We start from the raw sequence: 21,882 nt of genomic DNA on the forward strand, positions 1-21,882 counted from the left end.
TAAAAAAGAACAAGTATATATAAAAATATCCGATGATTAATATTCATATTTTGTATGGGTAGCATTGAATAAGTATAGAAAATATCAAGGTATCATGGAAAAAAGCACAAATGTCTCATATTTTTTTAAACTAGTACAAAGTCTAAAATATCATTTCATTTGGAACCTTACTTCTAATAATAGATGGTTAGATTATTCTCTAGGCTGTATATACATACCACCAAAGAGTAATATCTAATTAATGAAATGGACTCTTTTCGTGGCAAAAGCAAAAAAAAATCTGAAATGGTCTAGTTCTACCAAAATTGATGTGACGAGAGCAAAGACAAACCACAGTCGATTCTGGAAAACTTCATTTCTGGTAGCAAGCAAACTTATAATTTTCCAAGTGGTCCATGCATTTACTTTCAGCCTGGTCGTTGGCAAACAACTTCCATGGCAGCAATAGCAGTGACTTCTCCACACAGGTCGTCGCTACTTAAGGTGCATATGCATCAGTGATGGAAGCCTTACGGCCTTACCTTAATGCTAGACAGAAGCCATATGATTCTCATCGCCCTGCAGCTCGTCCTTGGCTTCGCGCCTATGGCCGTTGCCGCCCAACCCTGGCAGATCTGCGGCACAAGCAACTACACGGCCAACAGCTTGTATCAATTCAACCCCGATAGCCTGTCATCGGGCCTCTTTGTTGAAGGTGGCGAGTCCAGTGGTTTATTCGCCAAAGGCTCCACCGGCGCCGCACCGGACACTGTCTACGCCGTCGCGCTCTGCCGTGGCGATATGAACACCTCCGACTGCAGAGACTGTGTCGATGCCGCCTTTTAAGGGTGCAAAACAGCTGTGCGGGCTCAGCAAGGATGCAACCATCTTCTACGACAAGTGCCACCTCCGCTTCTCTAACAAGGACATCCTCAACATGGATTCCGCCAACCGTGTCAACACTTCGGCCGTTGTCGATGGTGCGCTCGTCCTGATGAACATGAGCTCGGAACCCATGTTACCTGGCTGGGATCCCAATCGCCAGGCTACAAACATCACCAAGTTCTTCGAGACTGTGCTGAACAATATGGCAGGGAATTTTCTCTCACCACCCAGGCACTACGCCACAATCCGTATGGACATGGATGGTGTTCCGTTCTACTTCTTGGCGCAGTGCGCGCCAGACCTGATAGAAGATATCTGCTATGGCTGCCTGAATAATTTCAGTGACCGGGCGGCCGTGAGCTTCGCTGGGCGGCTGTCACACCCGGTTTTAAGGACAAAATTGAATGCATAACTATATGTATGCCAGGATCAAATTTTATACATATAGAGACATTATAAGTAAATAATCAGTAACAGTATCACGTAAAAGAGAAAATAAAATAATTAAAAGACTATCAGAGTTATACAGCTTATCCTGGAAACGATGGCTTCAAACTTCACAGGCAATCGACTAGGGGTTGCATATGCCTAGAACTCAGCATCATCTTCAAAATACTTCTCACACCTTCTCCTTCTGAGCAGCAGTAAGTAAAGGTGAGTACACTTATGGTTGGTACTCAGCAAGGCCACAAGAAATAACCAGAAAGTGATTTAAATCCATCTTTAAGTTTATTAATCATGTGAGGGTCCAAGCCGCTCCTGACCGTGAGCACGACTGATATATCAGTTTTACACTCTGCAGAGGTTGTACACTTTCAACACAATTCGCGTAAAAGTTCCGAAGAACTTTGAACCCAACCACGCAATGTGCTAGCTAGGCACAATACCACACTTCCGTGGTGTGATTGCATAGGGGCGCTACGAGGCCTTTCCGAAGAATCCTTATATGTATGTGTTGGTCCCTGCCTTTGCGGTTCCTCAGAAGACACAGCTTCCTTCACCCGCTCCACAACACAAACTCATAACCACCAAGCTGAACAACCCCAACACAACATATAGTTCATCTAATTACTTAGCCAAGACCAGAGCCATATAGTATTGTGGTTGTACGGTTTTCTTGGGTGGTTCTCCATGTTCCAATTAAATCAAGTACTCTTGTAAATAAAGCATAGATAGAAGTATGGTTAGGGTCACTTGCCTTTCTCCAACAAAAAGCTACTCTTACTGCTCTTCAGCTTTTGCTCACTTGGAACTCTTGATCTTCAATCTTCAAACAGCGATCCTTCTACTCGGAGCAATCAACGAGCAACCATACAAAGCAAACAAAAAATACAACTAAGAACATTACACCATAACAAAAGAAAGGCTTTAAAAGAACATACTAAAGGATAGGGCTCGCTACTACGGTTACGAGAGCGCAAAAAACACGGAAAACAGAACTAAAATGACGATTCTATAGACTAAACGGTGCTTCAGGGATCTAGTCGCGATTAACTAAAGGGTTATGGTCTAACAGAAAAGATTTGTGAGACACAACAAAGTGTGGTCACAGAGTATAACAAGGTGATAAAGCTATTGCACACGTCACAAGGATCACGTGAGCGCGAGAATCGATGAAAACGGAGTTAAAACGTGAAAGATATGACTAAAACAAGTTTCTAAGGACTTGTTTGTGATAGATTTAAACTTCCAGGGGCTAGCTCTAAAGAAACTAGGGACTAAAACAAGATTAAACCTAAACTACAGGGGCTAGCTTGCAAAACAACTCACTAAGGATGGCGGGTCCTATTTTTGAGAAGCTCAGGGGTTAAACCATAAAAGAAAGGACTGGTTTGTAAATTCTTTTCACCTAGCATGGACCGCGGGTTGATTTGCATGAAACCGAGGGTCTCTTTTGTAAAAGTTCCCCAGTTGACCGGTATAAGGCTTGTTTGACTCGGGTTAGATCTTATACGGTCCGTCGGATCGCGATCTAACGGCCACGATGGGTTGGTGCGGCTGGCGGCGGCGCAAGCGACCGGCGGCGAGCTAGGGGCGGCGGCGCCTCGTCGGCGTAGACCAAATTTGGTCCTTCGGTGCTCGATTCGAGCGCGGTTTGCACTAGGGGAAAGCGCGCGGAGCAGGCAACTCATCTAGGGCAGTGGCGCAGAGCTAGAGCGTGCGGAGTGGAGCTCGCGGCGGCGCATGGCGGATGGCGGCGACGGCGAACAAGACCGAGCGGAGCAGAGTGAGAGAGAGGGAGAGAAGGAGCCTGTGGGATCCACAACCTTGGCGCGAAGCTCTCGGACGGCTTGGGGACGGCGGCAATCACGCAAAATGGCGGCGCGGTGGCAGGCTCCGAGCTCAAGCTCGTCAATGGCGACGGCTAGGGTTTGCGCGAACTGGGCGGCAGCTACGGCTCGAGTTGGGGTTCCAGGGGTGCGCGAGGATCACTTTTATAGGCCGGGGCTGGGGCCTTGGCGTGTGAGCCAAGAGAGGGCGCGGCGGTGCACGCGTGGCCGGGTCGGACTCCACCGGGAGTCCGGCTCGGGCACGGGAGGTAAGGGGCGACCCCGACAGGCGGGCCCCGCCTGTCGGTGGGCTGAGGGAGGGGAAGGCCGGGACGGGCTGGGCCTGAGGAAAAGAAATGGTAACGGGCCGGCGATGGGGTTTTGGGCCGCGGGAAAGAAAAGGAAAAGGGGAATGAGGAAAGGGAGTTGGGCCAGTTTGGGCTGAAAAAGGTTTAGGTAGAAAGAAAGGGTTTTCCATTTTTGAAAATAACTCGAACACATTCAATTCAAATTTAAATTCAAGAGAATTTAAACTCGAGTTGAACAATAAGCAATAAAACAATGCATTGCGGCATGAACGCAACACAGAAGAACAACCTTATTTAATTTTGGAAAACAACCATTATACATTTTCTTCTGTATTAAATTCCCTGTGAAGAAAAGTAAATATTGAGAAAATTTTAAAACTATGAGAAAATTTTTTATTTATTTTTTTAATTTCTATCACAGCCTGAAATCCAAAAATTTCAGGGTGTGACAGAACTACCCCCTTAAACGGAATCTCGTCCCGAGATTCACAAGGCTAGCATGAGATAAAGGTTTAGGTGGGTAGTATGCAACACATATTAACTTTCTTTTCAGTCATTCGTCCTTACAATGTATGCTTCTTAATTCCCGGTAACTCACACAAAACACTTCATGGACACTCGATCTAATTCCACCTTTAACTATCAATTCTCTCCTCAGCTTCATTGGTCCATTTGTTGAATACTTCACTCGTGCCTTAATAAAGAATAGAGATGGATTGCTTCTCTCTAACTTGGGTGTCTTGTATCACCTCTCAAGTCTTCATGTACTTCTGTCATGGAGTTAATTATCATTTTCTTTTTCACACCAACTGGCAAGGTGTCCATCTTCTCCACACTTGAGGCAGTATAATTCAAGGTCACGGGATCTAGTCATCTTACGCTTTGTTGGACATCCATTGGCATAGTGCCCTTCTTTACTACATACAGAACACATTCTTTTAGCATACCCATCCTGGCTTCCTCGCTTTGTGGAACATCTGTTGGCATAGTGGCCCTTTTCACCACATTTAAAAGCAAACTACTCTTTTAACACGTCCATCCCGTCTTTCTTTATGTTCTACCTCCACTCTTTGTGGAATAGCTTGTGCGGCAGGATTCTTCTTGATAGAGTTGTTATATGGAGGTTGAACCACTTCAGGCTATAGTTGGTTGGAACTGGGTTGAATACTTCTGTCCGTAAAGGGTTGTGGTAACTCCATCTTCTCTTGGCTTGCGCCACTAAATTGTTTCTTGGACTGCTTGCTTCTTTTAGGCTGAAATTCTTTGAAAGAGATACTCCAATCCTCGAGGTTTATAGTCTGATTACTATCTCTATCTTGGACGACTTCTTCTAGGACTGGATCCTGGGCAGATAACTTTCTGCTGATCTCTGAATGGTAACGTCGTCTTGCTTCTGCTGTCATTAAGCTATCTTCTTGGAGACATAGACGACCATAATGCTCGCAACACTGACATGTTCCTAGAGTCTTATTAACCTCATGTTGTTCCTCTATCAGTGGCTTTGGTGCTTCATAGTTCCTCTTATGCTTTTCATTGTTCCATACTTCAGCAACTTGCCTCTTTACTGGTCCGGTGGGGATCTTTGCTTTGGTCAACTCCATGCTATGAGGTGATGCTATATTAGGCTGCAAACTTCCTTGTAAGACACAAGCTTGCATAGCTAATAACTTCTCTTTATCAAACGCTGGCAGACCGGTTGGGACTTGATTATCACTGCTAACAGAGTTGTCATTCCTAGGAAATGAGGCTTGCTCTGTGACATGCTGTTGGATATTGACCCTGATTGAAACCATTGCTTGTACTCCCGGAGTTTGTGCTGGAATGTTGAGATCTTCATTCTCCTTTCTGCTGGGACTCACCATCTGGTTGGGTGGTAGGGATAAGGTCAGTAGAGAGAATAAAGGATAAAGGAAGATTGAATTAACAAGGCAGAGTCCATGATATCCTTTTCACCAGCTCTTGGTGGTCACAACCTAAATAAATAAAGATGGAGGGGAGAAAGACATGAGGGTATCAGCAAGGAGAAGAGAACATTCTTGTCTTCAGTTTCTTTCATTTGTCGATCATTGTAGACTCTGGGAGGTTTCTACTATTGCTGCCAGTGTTGCCATAAACTTTCTTCTTGACATCCAAAGGATTAGGTAGAAAGACAGAGGATAACAAGGAGGGAGAGGTATAAAAGAAGAACCCATCTAGGCAACTGATGTCATTGTAGGTAGAAGACCCACAACACACCAACAATCATTACAAAGAAGCGAAACAGACATGGTCATAAAGCCAAGTATCATCATGCAAACACCGAATTCCACCAGTCAACATGGTCAAAGAACGATGCTAAACGTTGTTAATAGAGTTAGAAGGGGTATTTCTAAGCATAGTTATATCTTCCAGCTTCATTGTTGATGACACATGCCTCCTTCATCTTGTCTAGCGTTGACTTCACCATCGTGATTGCAGTAGTAGTGATAGTGTCACCATGTGGCTCAAGCTTGATTCTTTGGTAGTGCTTTGAATTCTCCATCCAACATGAGCAGGAATGTGAGCAGGTGGTATTATTTTCAATTCAACTTGACTCCTCATGATGAACTAGCAGCTCCATTCTTCAGATGACTTGGATCTCAGATGACTTGGACATGCATTAGGATACGTGGCGCGATTCATCTAAGTATTTTTGAATCAGAAGAGGTACTTTGGAATCAGAAATTAAGGGATGAATCCAGAGCGGTATTTATTTGGAAAGAAAGGAGAGGCACTAAGCACATTGTGAATAAAGTAAAGGAAAGATAGATCCATAAAGGTAAGTTAAAAAGAATTTCAAGGAGCCATTTCACCAGCATATCAAAAATAGGTGAGTTGGATGAAATTGGAAAATCATACATCAAGGGGGAGGTATGATCAAAATCAAGAAGTGATATAGGAAAATAAATAAATAGACAAGGATTGAAGATCTAACATTTGTAAAATAATGAAGTGCAAATGAAAAGAGAGTCAGGTGAGGAAGGTGAGTTATCAATGCTGACTGAGGGAAGAAAATAGTTAAGGAGAGAGAATATTCAATGGAGGGGGTCAAAGAATAAGCAGGAATAGATTTTATATCAAAAGAAACCTTAGAACACGGCCATTGCTATCTAGGTTTACGTCCTACAGTCGATACAGCTCTGATACCACTTCTGTCACACCCGGTTTTAAGGACAAAACCGAATGCATAACTATATGTATGCCAGGATCAAGTTTCATACATATAGAGATAATATAAGTGAATAATCAGTAACAGTATCACGTAAAAGAGAAAATAAAACAATTAAAAGACTATCAGAGTTATACAACTTATCCTGGAAATGATGGCTTCAAACTTCACAGGCAATCGACTGGGGGTTGCGTATGCCTAGAACTCAGCATCATCTTCAAAATACTTCTCACACCTTCTCCTTCTGAGCAGCAGTAAGTAAGAGTGAGTACACTTATGGTTGGTACTCAGCAAGGCCACAAGAAATAAACAGAAAGTGATTTAAATCCATCTTTAAGTTTATTAATCATGTGAGGGTCCAAGCCGCTCCTGACCGTGAGCACATCTGATATATCAGTTTTACACCCTGCAGAGGTTGTACACTTTCACCACAATTCGCGTAAAAGTTCCAAAGAACTTTGAACCCAACCACGCAATGTGCTAGCTAGGCACAATACTACACTTTCGAGGTGTGATTGCACAGGGACGCCACGAGGCCTTTCCGAAGAATCCCTATATGTATGTGTTGGTCCCTGCCTTTGCGGTCGCTCAGAAGACACAGCTTCCTTCACCCGCTCCACAACACAAACTCATAACCACCAAGCTGAACAACCCCAACACAACATATAGTTGATCTAATTACTTAGCTGAGACCAGAGCCATATAGTATTGTGGTTGTACGGTTTTCTTGGGTGGTTCTCCATGTTCCAATTAAATCAAGTACTCAATAAAGCATAGATAGAAGTATGGTTAGGGTCACTTGCCTTTCTCCAACGAAAATCTACTCTTACTGCTCTTCAGCTTTTGCTCACTTGGAACTCTTGATCTTCAATCTTCAAACAGCGATCCTTCTACTCGGAGCAATCAACGAGCAACCATACAAAGCAAACAAAAAGATGCAACTAAGAACATTACACCATAACAAAAGAATGGCTTTAAAAGAACGTACTAAAGGATAGGGCTCGCTACTACAGTTATGAGAGCGCAAAAAACGCAGAAAACAGAACTAAAACGGCAATTCTATAGACTAAACGGTGCTTCAGGGATCTAGTTGTGATTAACTAAAGGGTTAAGGTCTAACAGAAAAGATTTGTGAGACACAACAAACTGTGGTCACAGAGTATAACAAGGTGATAAAACTATTGCACACGTGTAGCGAAAATGGTCTCTCATGCCATATTTCAATATAATGTTTTGGCAATTGATGACACACAACACTTGGACTAATATGATTGTTAAGATGACCATTTGTAACACCCTAATTTAAATTCCAGCATTTATCAATAAATTTAATTGGCTTTATTTAATTTTCTAAGGTTTATTGTGTTAGACTTGCATTCAATCTAAATTTTTGTTCCTTAAATAATTAAAATTCATCATAGTTTAATTTTGTGTTGCATTCATGCTGGTGCATACTTTTATTTGATTGTGGTTTGAATTCAAACTTTGTTTGAATTAGAATTAGAAATAGAAAAGGAACCCAAAACAAAACCCAAACCCATCTCAAAACAGCCCCAAACCAGCCGGCCCATCTCCATCTCCTTCTTTCCCTTCAGCCCAAAAACCCAGCAAACCCCTCAGCCCAGTCAGGCCCAGCCGGCTCAACCCGCTCGGCCCACTTCCTCCACACACACGCGCCCCGGCCTGCTCCGCTTCGGCCCGCATCGCGCAATGCGCTCAGCCCGCTCCCGCTCGCCCAACCCCGCCTTCGCTGACCGCCCGGGCCCACCTGACAGTTCTTTCTCCCTCGCAGAGCAACACCCCGCCCGTCAAGCCGAGATTTCCGGTGAGCCTTCCATCCGGGGCACGCCTCCCCAGGATCACCGGGGATGCTCTATAAACGGCGCCCGCACCCTGTAATCCTAGCCTCCATCCGCAGCCGCCTCGACGCAAACCCTAGCCGCCGCCGCGCTACAACTTGCTCCGCCCGGAGCAGAGCCCGCGCCGCCGCGGCCACGCCCCTCCGCCACGCCGGAGCCCCGGCCGAGCCGCACGCCGGCTCCGCCTCGACCTCAGGATCCTCTTCGGGCTCCTTGGCCCCGGACCGAGTCGCGCCTACGCCGGGATTCCGCCAGGGACACGTCACCGGTGAGAAGCTCCGCCGCCGGAATTACTCGCTGCCAGTGGTCCTCGGCCCTTCCTAACCCCTTGCTTGGCTTCGCAGTGCCATCACTCGTCGATCCGTGCGACCCAGGAGGCCCGGAGCTGCGCCTCATCGACCTCTCCCCGAAACCAGCGCCGACCCGCCGCCGTTTCACGCCATCGACCTCCCCTGCGCCACGCTCCCTACCGCTCAGAGCCTCGGTGAGCATGCTTTTGCTTCCCTGTTTCTTTTGCACTAGCGATTAGAACCTGTAGCGCACCCTAGGTGCCCTGGCCACGCTTGCCGGCGCTTCTCCACCGCCGCCGAACCGCCCGTGTCGGCGGGAGTCCCCTTCCCAGCCCTGCAGCGCCTCTTTAAGTGCCCCAGTGGTTTACGCATGAGGCGTACTGCCTCCCAGGCCAAACCGCATGCCAAATCTAGCCCCAAAACGTCGGATCCGACGAACTCCGGCGAGCCCTATGCGGCGCCGCCGCGGAACAGGGCAGGCCGGCGCGTTCCGCCGCCGCCCCACACCCAAACCCTCTTGAACCGTCCGATCCGAAGTAAGCGGCCGCGATTAGATCAAGGGTACTTTAGATCTAGGCCGCCAGATCTAAATCCTGCGGCTAGAAATCGAAGATACCGGTTCGGCCGATCTTTTTGCATAAGAGACCCCCACCTTCCTTGAAATCAACCCGCGCTCCATCGGTATAGAAAAATATTTACGCAGAGGCCCTATTTTTAGCGCTTAGCACCCTGAGTTTCTTTAAAATAGAACCCGCTGTCCTGGCTAGGCCTTTTTGCACGTCAGACCCTAAAACTTTCTAGTTTTTACGTTTTAGCCCTCGGTTTTTGCAGAAAAGTCCCTGGAACCCTGTTTTTCTTTATATCCACGCGATCGTTGTAACGCGTAGAATAGTTTTAGACTAGTTTAGTGTGCTGTTTTTCTGTATTGATGTACTGTTCTTTAGCTTTTGTTAGAGTTTGCTTGTATGCTTATTATTGTGCATTGTTTTGGCCATGTGTTCGTGAGTAGACGTTGATCCATCTAAGGAGCCCCAGTACTAGTACCCGGAGCAGCCGTCTTTCGAGCACTTTGAGCAGCAGCAGGAGCAGTACGAGGAAGGCAAGTATAACATGAACAACCCATCACTTTTAAATACATTTTCATACTGCATTTTAATACTGTATGCCTATAAGGACTTTCCTAGCCACTTTATATCCTTTATATATGCCTTTGGGTTGCATTTTGGTTAGTTGTGCTAGGTTGCTGCGCTATAACATACTCTGGTCCTTTTTAATTAATTTGATTAATGGTTTACTTGAACTTAATTCTGAGAGTGGCCCTCTGTGCTTCGTGCTTGAGTGGCTCACGTCTCGTTAAAATATGGTTTTTGTAGAAACATGGTTTAGGGGGCCAGTACGGTGCTTAGTGCTTGGTTGGCCACTCTCCATAAGGACCGGTTCATAGAGCGACAACCTGGGACAACAGCGCTACCACAAGGCTAGAATGGGATAGACTTGGCGTAATAATTAGATCTTTTTGGTTTGGAGTAACTTACCTGCGGGGCAGGGGCGGTAAGCTTCTATGGCCCTCGTGCTGAGTGGCCTCGTCTGTGCTTCGTGTCTTGACGCCCACTAGGCCTGCTCCATAGTCGCTGATCCACCCTCGCGGTTACTCCCTACCAATGAGTTTCTTTGTAAAGGCCTCGTAGTGAGTCGCTAGTCATCTCACCTAAGGAAGTGTGATGAACAATTGGCGTAGCTCACGACTTGTGGGTAAAGATGTGCAACCTCTGCAGAGTGTAAAACTGGTATACTAGCCGTGCTCACGGTTATGAGCGGCCCAGATCCTCCTTTTGATTAGTGGGGTTGTCTCCTTCCGACGAGGGAGGTGCCTCTCGGGGTTACCTTGGTTTGGTTCTCAGTAGTATCATAAATTAATTTTGATTAATTACTATGTAACTGGGTTAATGGTAATCCATCAACTCGTAGTAAATAGCTTTAATAAAATTTTGCCAACACTTAAAAGCTAATGCAGTTGAGTCAGCCAGCCTAGAGCCTCATAGTTTGTGTTATACTTGTTGAGTACAAGTTGTGTACTCACTCTTGCCTCTTCTCTACTTTTTTTTCCTCTTGGCTACGCTACTGCTGCTCAGTTCCTGCCGACACGAGGGAGTTCGTCCAGCGCTACCAGGACTACGAGGACTTCTAGGTGTTCGTCTCCCAGTCGACGTCCCTGTGGCGCCCTGCTTCAGCTTCGGAGAGTCTTTATCGTATTTTTGTACTTCGCTTCCGCTGTATCAGACATTTGTCATTATTGTAATAAATAACATTCGTATTTCGATTTATTATATCTTATTCGTGATATGTGCTGTGATATACTGTTCATTCTGTTGTATATACGTGTGACTTGATCCTAGCACGTATATGATTGCTCGGTTTATGTCCTTTTATAAACCGGGTGTTACAGAGTGGTATCAGAGCCGTATCGACTGTAGGACGAAGCCTAGATAGAACTGGTCGAGTTTTAGGACTTCTTCTCTCCAATCCTTGCCTGCTGAAACTATTTTACTATTATACCCCTTGACTTCTATGACTTTTTACCCGTCTTGCCTTGATTTTTTCTCTCTGAAGAATAGTTTTCGTAGATTTTGGCCTGAATCGGTCATCTGACCACCATGAGTATTAGCTAGGTGACCCTTTTATAATAATACGATAGCACGTTCTGCGACGCGTTGTGTTAGTCGAGTCTTTTGCTAAACTCGGCTAAGTTGTGAAAATTGTCTGCTTGTTATTGTGCTACATGTTTGATTTGGATTTTTGACTGATTGCATAGCTTAGTAGTTTAAATTTGTTTAAAGAAAATCACTCTTATGTTAAAGTTAACTAATTTATAAAATGAGTTAGATCGATGGGGGTAAAACAGTCCACTCTATCCTGTCTACTTTATCATGGCTGAGTCTTTTTCCGCAAAGAGTTATCATATCCATCTGAATTTATTCCTGCAATATCCTTACTCGTGAAATCTTTTGTCCAAAATCAGATGGTGAACACCAGGCGTGGTTCTGACCAGCAGGGGCAGAACAACCAGGGTCAGAATACCCAGGGGACCGGGATCCCGATGCCGCCACCTTTGACTCCGGAGCAGTACTTCCAGCTCCAGATGCAGATGATGGCTACCCTGAACAACACTGTTCAGGCTCTTCAGCAGGCGCACACTCAGCCCCCGCCTCCTCCACCGCCGCAGCCTCGCGACAGGCGTGCTGAGTTCCTGAGGGGTCACCCGCCGACATTTTCTCACACGTCCGACCCTCTTCAGGCTGACGACTGGCTCCGTGCAGTGGAGCGTCAGCTGGACATCGCCCAGTGCGATGATCGGGAGAGAGTTCTGTACGCAGCAGGACAGTTGCGAGGGGCAGCTTTGGACTGGTGGGAGTCCCACCCAGTTCATGACCGCGAGTCTCTCACTTGGCTCCAGTTCAGGGAGCGTTTCCGCAGCCACAACGTCCCCGCGGGCGTTATGAAGATGAAGCAGAAGGAGTTCCTTGCACTGAAGCAGGTAATCTTAAGTATAATCATTCAGCGTTTTCTTTTGAGCTAATGCCCCCTTGTTCTATCCTTATGAATCTTGAGTTAATCTTCCGATATCTATCTGTCTTTGTGAATTCAGGGGACTATGTCAGTCACGGAGTATCGTGATCGCTTTCTTCAGCTGCCTCGCTACGCCCCTGCCGATGTTGCGGATGACCGCAAGAAGCAGGAGCACTTCATGGAGGGTCTTGAGGACTACCTCCAGTATGCGCTGCTCAACCTCCGCTTCGACGACTTCAACCATCTGGTTGACAGCGCGCTCAACACTGAGCGCAAGCACCTGGAGATGGAGGACAAGAAGAGGAAGATTGTCCCCGTTGCTTCCGGCAGCAACACTCGTCCTCGACTCCAGCACCCCCAGCAGTACCAGCAGCCTCAGTACCGGCCTCCTCAGCAGTACCAGCCGAGGCCGCAGCAGTACCCGCCTCGACAGCAGCAGCAGGCAGGTCAGGGCCCGAGGTTACCGGCACCTCCGGCTCGTGCTGCTCCACCAGCTCCGCCAGCACCTCAGGCTCCACGTCCGGCAGCTCCTACCGGACAGCAGGCTTCGACACTTGCACGCGTCTGCTATCACTGCGGCCAGCCGGGGCACTACGCCAACACTTGCCCCCCGGAAGGTGCAGGCAGGACAGCAGGGGCGCCCAACTCAGCCCAGGGCGCCAGCACAGGGCAGGGTGAACCACGTGACGGCTGAGTCAGCGGCCGAGGCTCCTAACGTGGTTATTGGTACGTTCATGGTCAACTCTCACCCCGCTACAGTGCTTTTCGATACCGGTGCTACCCATTCTTTCATTTCCAAGTCATTTGCCGAGCAGCATGGTATACCGGTTTCTTGTATGAGGACAGCTATGGTAGTTACCTCACCTGGGGGTCAGATTCGTACATGTTCTATATGCTCCAGAGTTAGTATTGTCATAAAGGGGGTAGAGTTCCGCACTGGCTTGATAGTTATTGACTCCTCGGGGATAGATGTGATTCTGGGCATGGAGACCCTTACCAGATGGGGAGTCCGTATTGATTGTGCTCAGCGGACAGTTCACTTATCGGCATCTGATGGCCAGGAGGTGACAGTCAGTGCTTCAGAGCCTTCTGGATTTCTTCATCAGATGGAGGCTAGACCCACGGACGGTATTCGCGTGGTGTCCGAATTCCCGGATGTCTTTCCGGATGATCTGCCAGGTATGCCGCCTGAACGCGCCATTGAGTTTTGTATTGATCTCTTGCCTGGCACAGCTCCTATTGCGAAGCGGCCCTACCGTATGGCACCTATAGAGCATGAAGAAGTTAAGAAGACTATTGATGAGTTGCTAGCCAAGGGCTATATCCGTCGCAGCTTCTCTCCTTGGGCTTTTCCATTATTGCTGGTAGATAAGAAGGATGGCTCGAAGAGGATGTGTGTGGATTATCGGGAGCTGAATGCAGTTACTATCAAGAACAAGCATCCACTGCCCCGTATTGAGGATCTCTTCGATCTGCTTCGAGGTGCTCGTATATTCTCGAAGATTGATCTTCGTTCGGGTTACTTTCAGCTGAGGATCCGTCCTGGGGACATTCCGAAGACGGCATTCACCTGCAAGTACGGGCTATATGAGTATACAGTCATGTCCTTCGGCTTGACTAATGCCCCGGCTTACTTCATGCATCTGATGAACATGGTCTTCATGGATTATCTGGATGTCTTTGTGGTGATCTTCATTGATGATATTCTGATCTTCTCCAAGACAGAAGAAGACCAAGCCATAACTCCCAAAGGTTAAAGAGATAAATGATATAGGGAGGCATGGCTAGGTAAAACACCTCTCACCAAGTTAATTCATTTTGCTACTAATGCTCCTTGTTGCTAGTGGTTATGAAGCTTTTAGGTGTTTGATGACAAAGGGGGAGAAATGTACCCTAAAAGCAAGCAAATAGTTTGGAGTAAATGATGCCATTAGCAAGGGGGAGGAATGGAAAATGCAATGCAAAAGGATGCATGGTGATAGGGGGAGGTACATAGTCAATGTGGGGGAGAAGTGCAATTTGATGATCCCATGGACTAAGTGTTATCGCCATAAATTAACAGGATTAATTTATGGACCGAAAGCAAGATGGGCTTAAAGCAGAATATTAAGAAGACTTGTAAATCGGCTCCTGCGTGAGCATTTGGGCCACATGGGCCATGTATTTTAGATTTAGTTCAAGATTAGAGATAGAGTCCAATCGGGACAAGATTAGTTTAGATTGTTTCCCAAGTCTCCGGACTATAAATATGTACCCTTTGTTATTCGTAAAGGCGAGCGTCATCACGTCTCACAAACAACAACTCTCGGCGCATCGCCACCCCTAATCCTAGGGTTTCATCCAAGTAAGCGCCATGCTGCCCTGATCGCTTCTTGTGATCAGGGCAGCGTTGTTCTTGCTTTTACCTTGGCATTACTCATACTGAAGCATTTTTTATGGCGAGTAATGCTAGTTATCCTGATGTTCGTAGCATGGCTTTTAGTAGATTTATTGTGCTTCATTGCTTATCATCTACGAATATCATGTTGTCTCTGTGCTGTCACATTTCAATCTCATGCTAGTTCTTGTCGTATAGAATTAGTCGCACAGAGGCAACACCCTGCTTCTTTTATGTCTAGTAGATCTAATCTGTTATGGTTTGCTCTTATCTTAGGAGTTGGCGTAATATCTGCTAGGTTAGGCCTTGCAAACGGATTGGATGATCCGGTGGCGTAGTAGATGCTTTATCTTGGCCTTGATAGGGATTGTTCTGGGAATCGGCTCTTACTAGTTCTTAGGCCTCTGTTTTGGGTTCTGGTTCAGTTGTCTGTTATGTTCATTAGGCCTAGTCGCGTGTAGGATGTTCTGATCTAGCAGTGAAGCTTTTACCATCGTGGATTAGATTAGCTAGATTTAATTGAAGCAGCTTTATAGTTATTTGCTTTACTCATCAGTATCTGGATAGATGCAGATCCAATCCGACACCGGGGCTCGATCGGCTCTTTAAAGCTGATGCAAGAGTCGTCCTGGGGAGCCGACCACGGCTCGGACTTACGTTTACACGTGTCTTTGTACGCAAGAAACTGTTCAGAGCACATTCACACCCTTCTGATCGGGTATAGGTCAGGTGGCACTCCCGGTTTTCCACAGAACATTCGGGCGCGTGACGGAATTGCGGGCCGTCGACGAGGGAGCAGTGCCTGCCAGCGCCCCGGCAACCTCCCGGCTCTTCGTGTTGCCCGTCGCTACTCGCCGGTGGGTTTCGACCGACAACACATTCTGGCACGCCTGGTGGGACCCTTCTCGGCAACAATGTCTGGAGCTCAAGATCAAGAACCCGCTCCCAAGCCCGTCACATATGAAGAGCTCTCTCCTGAACACAAGAAGAAGTATGATGAGATCAAAGCTCTGCTGGAAGCCAATCTCATCGGCTCTTTTGAGAGGACCCGCAACCATGGCATCAGGTGGAAGGGGTTCTCGCCAGAAGGCGCTCTCGACAACGTGGATCTGTCTGTACCATCAGAGGAGCGCACCAGGGCCCTACGTCAGGAGATGAACTACATGGTGGCCCATTCGCTTCATCGGCACTCTCAGAGCCTGATGAACGAGCTTGAACGCATGGCGCACCGCGTCATCCAGGAAATAATCAAGAACCAGTACTCTCCATCGGGGCCAACCCTGGGGAGTCACATAGAGGAAGCTGCACTGCATTCTAGGCCGCAATTGCCGTTCTCATTTGCGGCCCCAAGACCACAAAATTCGCCGATCTACGTCGTCCATAAGATCGGCGGCGATCCTGGAGAAGGCCAATTCCTCACCGAGCCACCCAAGGAGATCCCGCATGGCTACAGGTGCGCCTACATCCCTGACAGCGTCAATCCAACACGCTTGGTGCAGATGGTAAACCCAGGAGCTTCTGGAGTAGATGCGGAGAAACAAGCGTGGCTGGCAAAGTACGCTACTGGGCCGAGTGCTGAGCCATCGGCCCCAGGAGTTCTTAGTGTGGAGCAGGTCAGTGCAATACTGAGAGACCAGTTTGGTATCCTGCCCAAGAGGAAAGCGATCGGCTATTCCAAGCCGTATCCAAGTGATTATGACTTGATCCCGTTGCCGCCCAAGTATCGGCTTCCTGAGTTCACCAAGTTCAACGGGTCAGAAGGGGCCAGCTCCATAGAGCATGTGAGCCGATACTTAACGCAGCTTGGGATGATTTCAGTATCGGATCCTCTGAGGGTCCGGTTCTTCGGCCAGCCCCTTACAGGCCCACCTTTCGGATGGTACGCGTCATTGGCTCAGGATTCGATTCGAACTTGGAGGCAGCTGGAAGATCAATTCCATACCCAGTACCACTCAGAGGCTGCTGAAGCTGGAATTGCCGACCTCGCCCAAGTCAGGCAAAAGCGAGGAGAGACCGCGTCGGAGTACATACAGCGCTTCAGAGAAGTCAAGAACCGATGCTACTCATCGCGCATCACAGAGAAGGAGGCAGTCAATTTGGCTGTTCTGAGACTCGCTAAGCCGATCAAGGATCTGGCTTTTCAGTTGGAGTTCACGTCTCTGGCGCACCTGGTGCAGAAGCTTATGGCATATGAGCATTATCATCCTGAGCTGTACCAAGACAAGTTCAAGCGCCATGTAAATATGGCCCAGGCGGATGAATCTGACGACTCTGGCGAGGAGCAAGAAGTGGCCGTAGCAGAGTGGACTCGGGGGGCAAACCCTATCCCGTGCAAGTGGATCAAACAGGAGGGGCTTGTGAAGGGCTTCGACTTTGACGTGACGAAAGCAGAGCAGATATTTGATCTGCTCCTCAAGGAAAAATAGCTGAAGCTCCTAGAGAATCACAAGCTACCGACGGCACAAGAGCTGCAGGGGAGGCTGTACTGCAAATGGCACCACTCGTTCACTCATGCCACGGGTTAATGCAAGGAGCTGCGTCGTCAGATCCAATCGGCTATCGAGCAAGGCCGATTAATCCTGGCTCAACACACAATGAAGGTTGACACGAGGCCCTTCCCGCAAGTTAATGTCGTGGAGCTGTCGGACTTCGGATCCGAGGGCCAGGATCTAGCATTCCAGATCAACATGGTGGGACCTATGCGCCGCCATGACAAGCAGAGGAGAGAGGCCGCTTCTGGCAAACGGCCGCAGGATGAACACGAGCTGGAGCAGCAATATGTGACTGAAGAGCAAGTGCATCACATCCGCAACCAGCTTCCAGTTTCTAATCGGCTTCTGGAAAAGTACCAGTACCAGTACAAGCTGCGCCGCCGATACAAATTGGAAGAGGACGAGTACGAGCACCACACAGGAAGGACACTGGGGAGACGCCAGGCTATACGCGACCACTGGCATTGCCCGTTCTTCAGGCCTCGAGGGCGCCAGCGGGACGAGACATCGGTGTTCCGGCGCTTAGGGCCTAGAACACGTCAAGACGATCATGTGAGGCGCCCGTCCAGGGGTGATTCCGAGCCAGAAGAAGGAGACAGGTACCATCGCCCACGGTGGTGTCCTGACGGGCTTAATTGCTCGCAGAAGCACAGAGTGCAGCGTTTGCGCAACCTAGAAGAGGCAGAAGCAAAGTACCTCGACGTGCTGAGGAAGGCGCGTCCGGATCTCGCGGAGCAAGTCAGGCGACCGCGAAGGGAGGAGAGGCGCCCTCCAAGGAAGGAGTGGCGCCCCAAGCAGACAAAAGCCGATGAGAAGCTATCGGCTGATGTGAACATGGTGTTCGTGCTCCCATCGGAATTTCGGGCACCCCAATCAGAAGAATTGGCCATCGCGCAGCTGGATCTCGGCCCGCGGCCAATCATCTTAGAGAATCCCAAGGAGAAAAGCAACAAGCATCTGAAGGGATTGTATCTCAAGGGCTTCATCGACGGCAAGCCTGTAAACAGGATGTTGGTCGACACTGACGCCGCAGTCAACCTAATGCCGTACTCTGTGCTGCGCCAATTGGGTCGTTCTTCTGCTGATCTGATCAAGACCAATGTGATGCTCAATGACTTCAATGGACAACCATTAGAAGCAATGGGGGTTCTTAATGTGGAGCTGACAGTTGGCCGCAAGACCATCCCGATTTCGTTCTTCATCGTCAACAGCAAGAGTACATATACGGTATTGCTTGGGATGGATTGGATCCACGCCAACTGTTGTATCCCTTCCACAATGCATCAGTATCTCGTTCAATGGGATGGTGATAAAGTGGAGGTAGTCCGTGCAGATGATTCCAGCGAGGTTTCCCTCGCAGACATGAACACTTGGGATGCGGATGGGCAAGAGCCGATCTCAGGGATCGCCCTGGAAGATTGTGATCGGATCAAAGCGACAAAAAACAGACTGAGGCTGGTCTTATCCACTGGCCTCACAGAGTAGATGCATCCTGGCATGCTGATAGAGAGGCCGGTCGCAAAAAATAGAAAAGTCCTATTTGTGTTTGGAATTCTTACATCATGTACATACGATGGACTGCTCTGGCAGTTGGCCACTCATCGACTATTTGGTTCCGAATGATAATGGAAGTATAGAAGCGGCCAGCCCGTGCGGTTGGCCAAATAATTTTTCTTGTCATCTCCCTGTGTTCGCCGCTGATCTTGCGGATAACGAAGACTCGCCTGCGTTCGCAGCTGGTTTTTCAGACGACGGCAAACTAGGATACGAGTTCACGTCAGCTGACGATTTGGAAGAGGTTGACATCGGTCCTGGGGATAAGCAACGTCCGACATTTATCAGCAAGAAGTTGGATCCGGTCTTGCGTGAGGAGATGATTGCATTAATGAAAGAGTACCAGGACTGTTTTGCATGGGACTACACTGAGATGCCCGGTCTGGATAGAAGCATCATCGAGCATCGGCTCCCGCTCAAGAAGGGGTTTCGGTCATTTCAGCAACGAGCACGTCAGATGAAGGCTGAAGTCCTAGAAGAAGTCAAGAAAGAGGTGGAGAAGATGCTAGATGCTGGGTTCATCAGGCCGTGCCGTTATGCAGAATGGATCTCCAGCGTGGTACCGGTGCAAAAGAAGGATGGCCGATGGCGTGTCTGCGTCGATTTTAGAGATCTCAACAGAGCAACGCCGAAGGACGAATACCTGATGCCTGTTGCAGAGACGTTGATCAACGCAGCTGCTGGCCACAAAATGATGAGTTTCATGGACGGCAATGCCGGTTACAACCAGATCTTCATGGCCCCGGAAGACGTGAACAAGACCGCGTTCAGAGTGCCAGGCGCAGTCGGTTTGTTCGAGTACTTGGTTATGACCTTTGGACTGAAAAATGCCAGTGCAATGTACCAACGTGCCATGAATTACATTTTTCATGATCTCATCGGCAAATTGGTAGAAATCTACATTGATGATGTTGTGGTCAAGTCCAAATCAGCTGGGGGGCATCTAGAAGATCTGCGCCAAGTTCTAGAACAGACTCGAAGGTTTGGGCTCAAAATGAACCCAAAGAAGTGTGCCTTCGGCGTATCGGCCGGTCAATTTCTGAGATTCCTGGTGCATGAATGGGGAATTGAGATCGGCCTAAAGAGTCAAGAAGCTGTGAAGACGATGAAACCACCTACTACGAAGAAAGAATTGCAGAAGCTCATCGGTAAAATTAACTTTGTCAGACGATTTATCTCTAATCTGTCTGGACGCATTGAGCCGTTCATGGGTTTGGTGAAGATCAAATCCGATGATGAGTTTCGCTGGGGGGCAGAACAGCAGCAAGCTTTCGATGAAATCGAAGAATATTTGTCAAAGCCTCCAGTGTTGGTTCCTCCTTAGCATGATAGGCCGTTTTACGTGTACCTATCCGTGGGTGACAGTTCCATTGCTTCAGTGTTGGTCCAGAAGCATGACGGACAGGAGAGGGTGGTTTTCTACCTCAGCAGACGCATGTTAGACGCCGAGACCAGGTACCCTGAAATCGAGAAGCTTTGCCTTTGCTTATATTTTACATGTACGAAGCTTCGTCATATTTTACTCTCGGTGGAAATAATTGTCATATGCAAATCGGATGTCATAAAGCACATGCTGTCGGCCCCTGTCCTGAAAGGCCGACTTGGAAAATGGATGTTTGCATTGTCAGAGTTCGATATCCGGTACCACCCTGCAAAAGCAGTCAAAGGACAAGCACTGGCGGATCTTGTTGCAGACAGGATCAGCACTGATATTGCTGCGGTATTTATTCGTGCTTGGCCTATGTTCTTTGACGGATCGGCTTGTGATGATGGGTGCGGTGTGGGAATTCTGTTGGTGTCGCCTCGTGGGGCGACTTACTCCTTTTCTATCAGAATGACTGCCCCATGCACCAATAATCTGGTGGAATATGAAGCCGTTCGCAGAGGGATGGAACTACTCCTCGAAGCTGGAGCAGAAGCGGTGGAAATTTTTGGAGATTCAAAGTTGGTGATTTCTCAGCTCACGGAGGAATATAGATGTGAGAGTGAAGCTCTTTTCCCGATTTGGGTGCAGTGCCGTGAGTTGATGTCATGATTCAGGTACATCAATTTCCACTGGATACGCAGGACTCTGAACAATGAAGCCAATGATTTGGCACAGATGGCTTCTGGCTACAAGGAGACAGCCGATGGAGTCGATGTGGAGGTTCAGTTTCTAGAACCCGGAGACTGGAGAGCCGATATCTTCAACTACTTAAAAGATTCGGCTCGGGGGGCACCCAGAAGGATAAGACTCAAGGCCATGAAGTATGTTCTGATAGGGGATGACATGTTCTACAGGACCTTGGAAGGACTACTGCTTAAATGTATGGGACCTTCAGAGTCAAATCGGCTCTTGCATGAGGTTCATGAAGGAGCCTGCGGTACTCACCAATCGGCTCATAAGATGAAGTGGCTGATTAGGCGATCGGGTTATTTCTGGCCCACTATGCTTGAAGATTGTTTCAAATATTATAAAGGATGTCAAGCATGTCAGAGATTCGGCAAGATTCAGATAGTGCTAGCATCAGTAATGAATCTGATCATCAAACCGTGGCCATTTAGAGGTTGGGCCATGGACATGATTGGTCAGATCAACCCGTCATCTAGTAAAGGTCACCAATGGGTCTTAGCTGCCACAGATTATTTTACAAAGTGGGTGGAGGCAGTGCCCATGAGGTCAGTAGCATCAAGAGATGTGATCAACTTTGTCAAAGAGCACATCATTCACAGATTCGGGATCCCTCAGACCATTACGACCGATGGAGGGTCGGTCTTTATATCGGAGGAGTTCAGAAAGTTTGCCGATGACATGGGGATTAAGCTGATCAGATCATCTCCATATTATGCCCAAGCTAATGGACAGGCTGAAGCATCCAACCAGAGCCTCATCAAGCTCATAAAGAGAAAGATCGATGAATATCCTAGGCGCTGGCATGAGGTGTTATCAGAAGCTTTGTGGGCATATCGTATTTCGTGTCATGGGTCCACCAAGATGTCGCCGTACCATTTAGTCTATGGCCAAGACGCTGTGCTACCATGGGAGATCACGGCCGGATCAAGGCGTGTTGAATTTCAGAATGATTTATCTGCTGAACAGTATGCAGCCTTGATGAATGACAACATGGAGGACCT

The 21,882-nt window shown here is 47.9% G+C and overlaps 1 pseudogene; it reads left to right on the forward strand.

The window, feature by feature from the left end:
- The first annotated feature begins 396 nt into the window (after window positions 1–396).
- Window positions 397–21,882, forward strand: part of LOC120682936 — a 32,579-nt pseudogene continuing 11,093 nt past the window's right edge.

The sequence above is a fragment of the Panicum virgatum genome, chromosome 7N (assembly GCF_016808335.1).
Source record: "Panicum virgatum strain AP13 chromosome 7N, P.virgatum_v5, whole genome shotgun sequence".
NCBI classification, from domain to species: Eukaryota; Viridiplantae; Streptophyta; class Magnoliopsida; order Poales; family Poaceae; genus Panicum; species Panicum virgatum.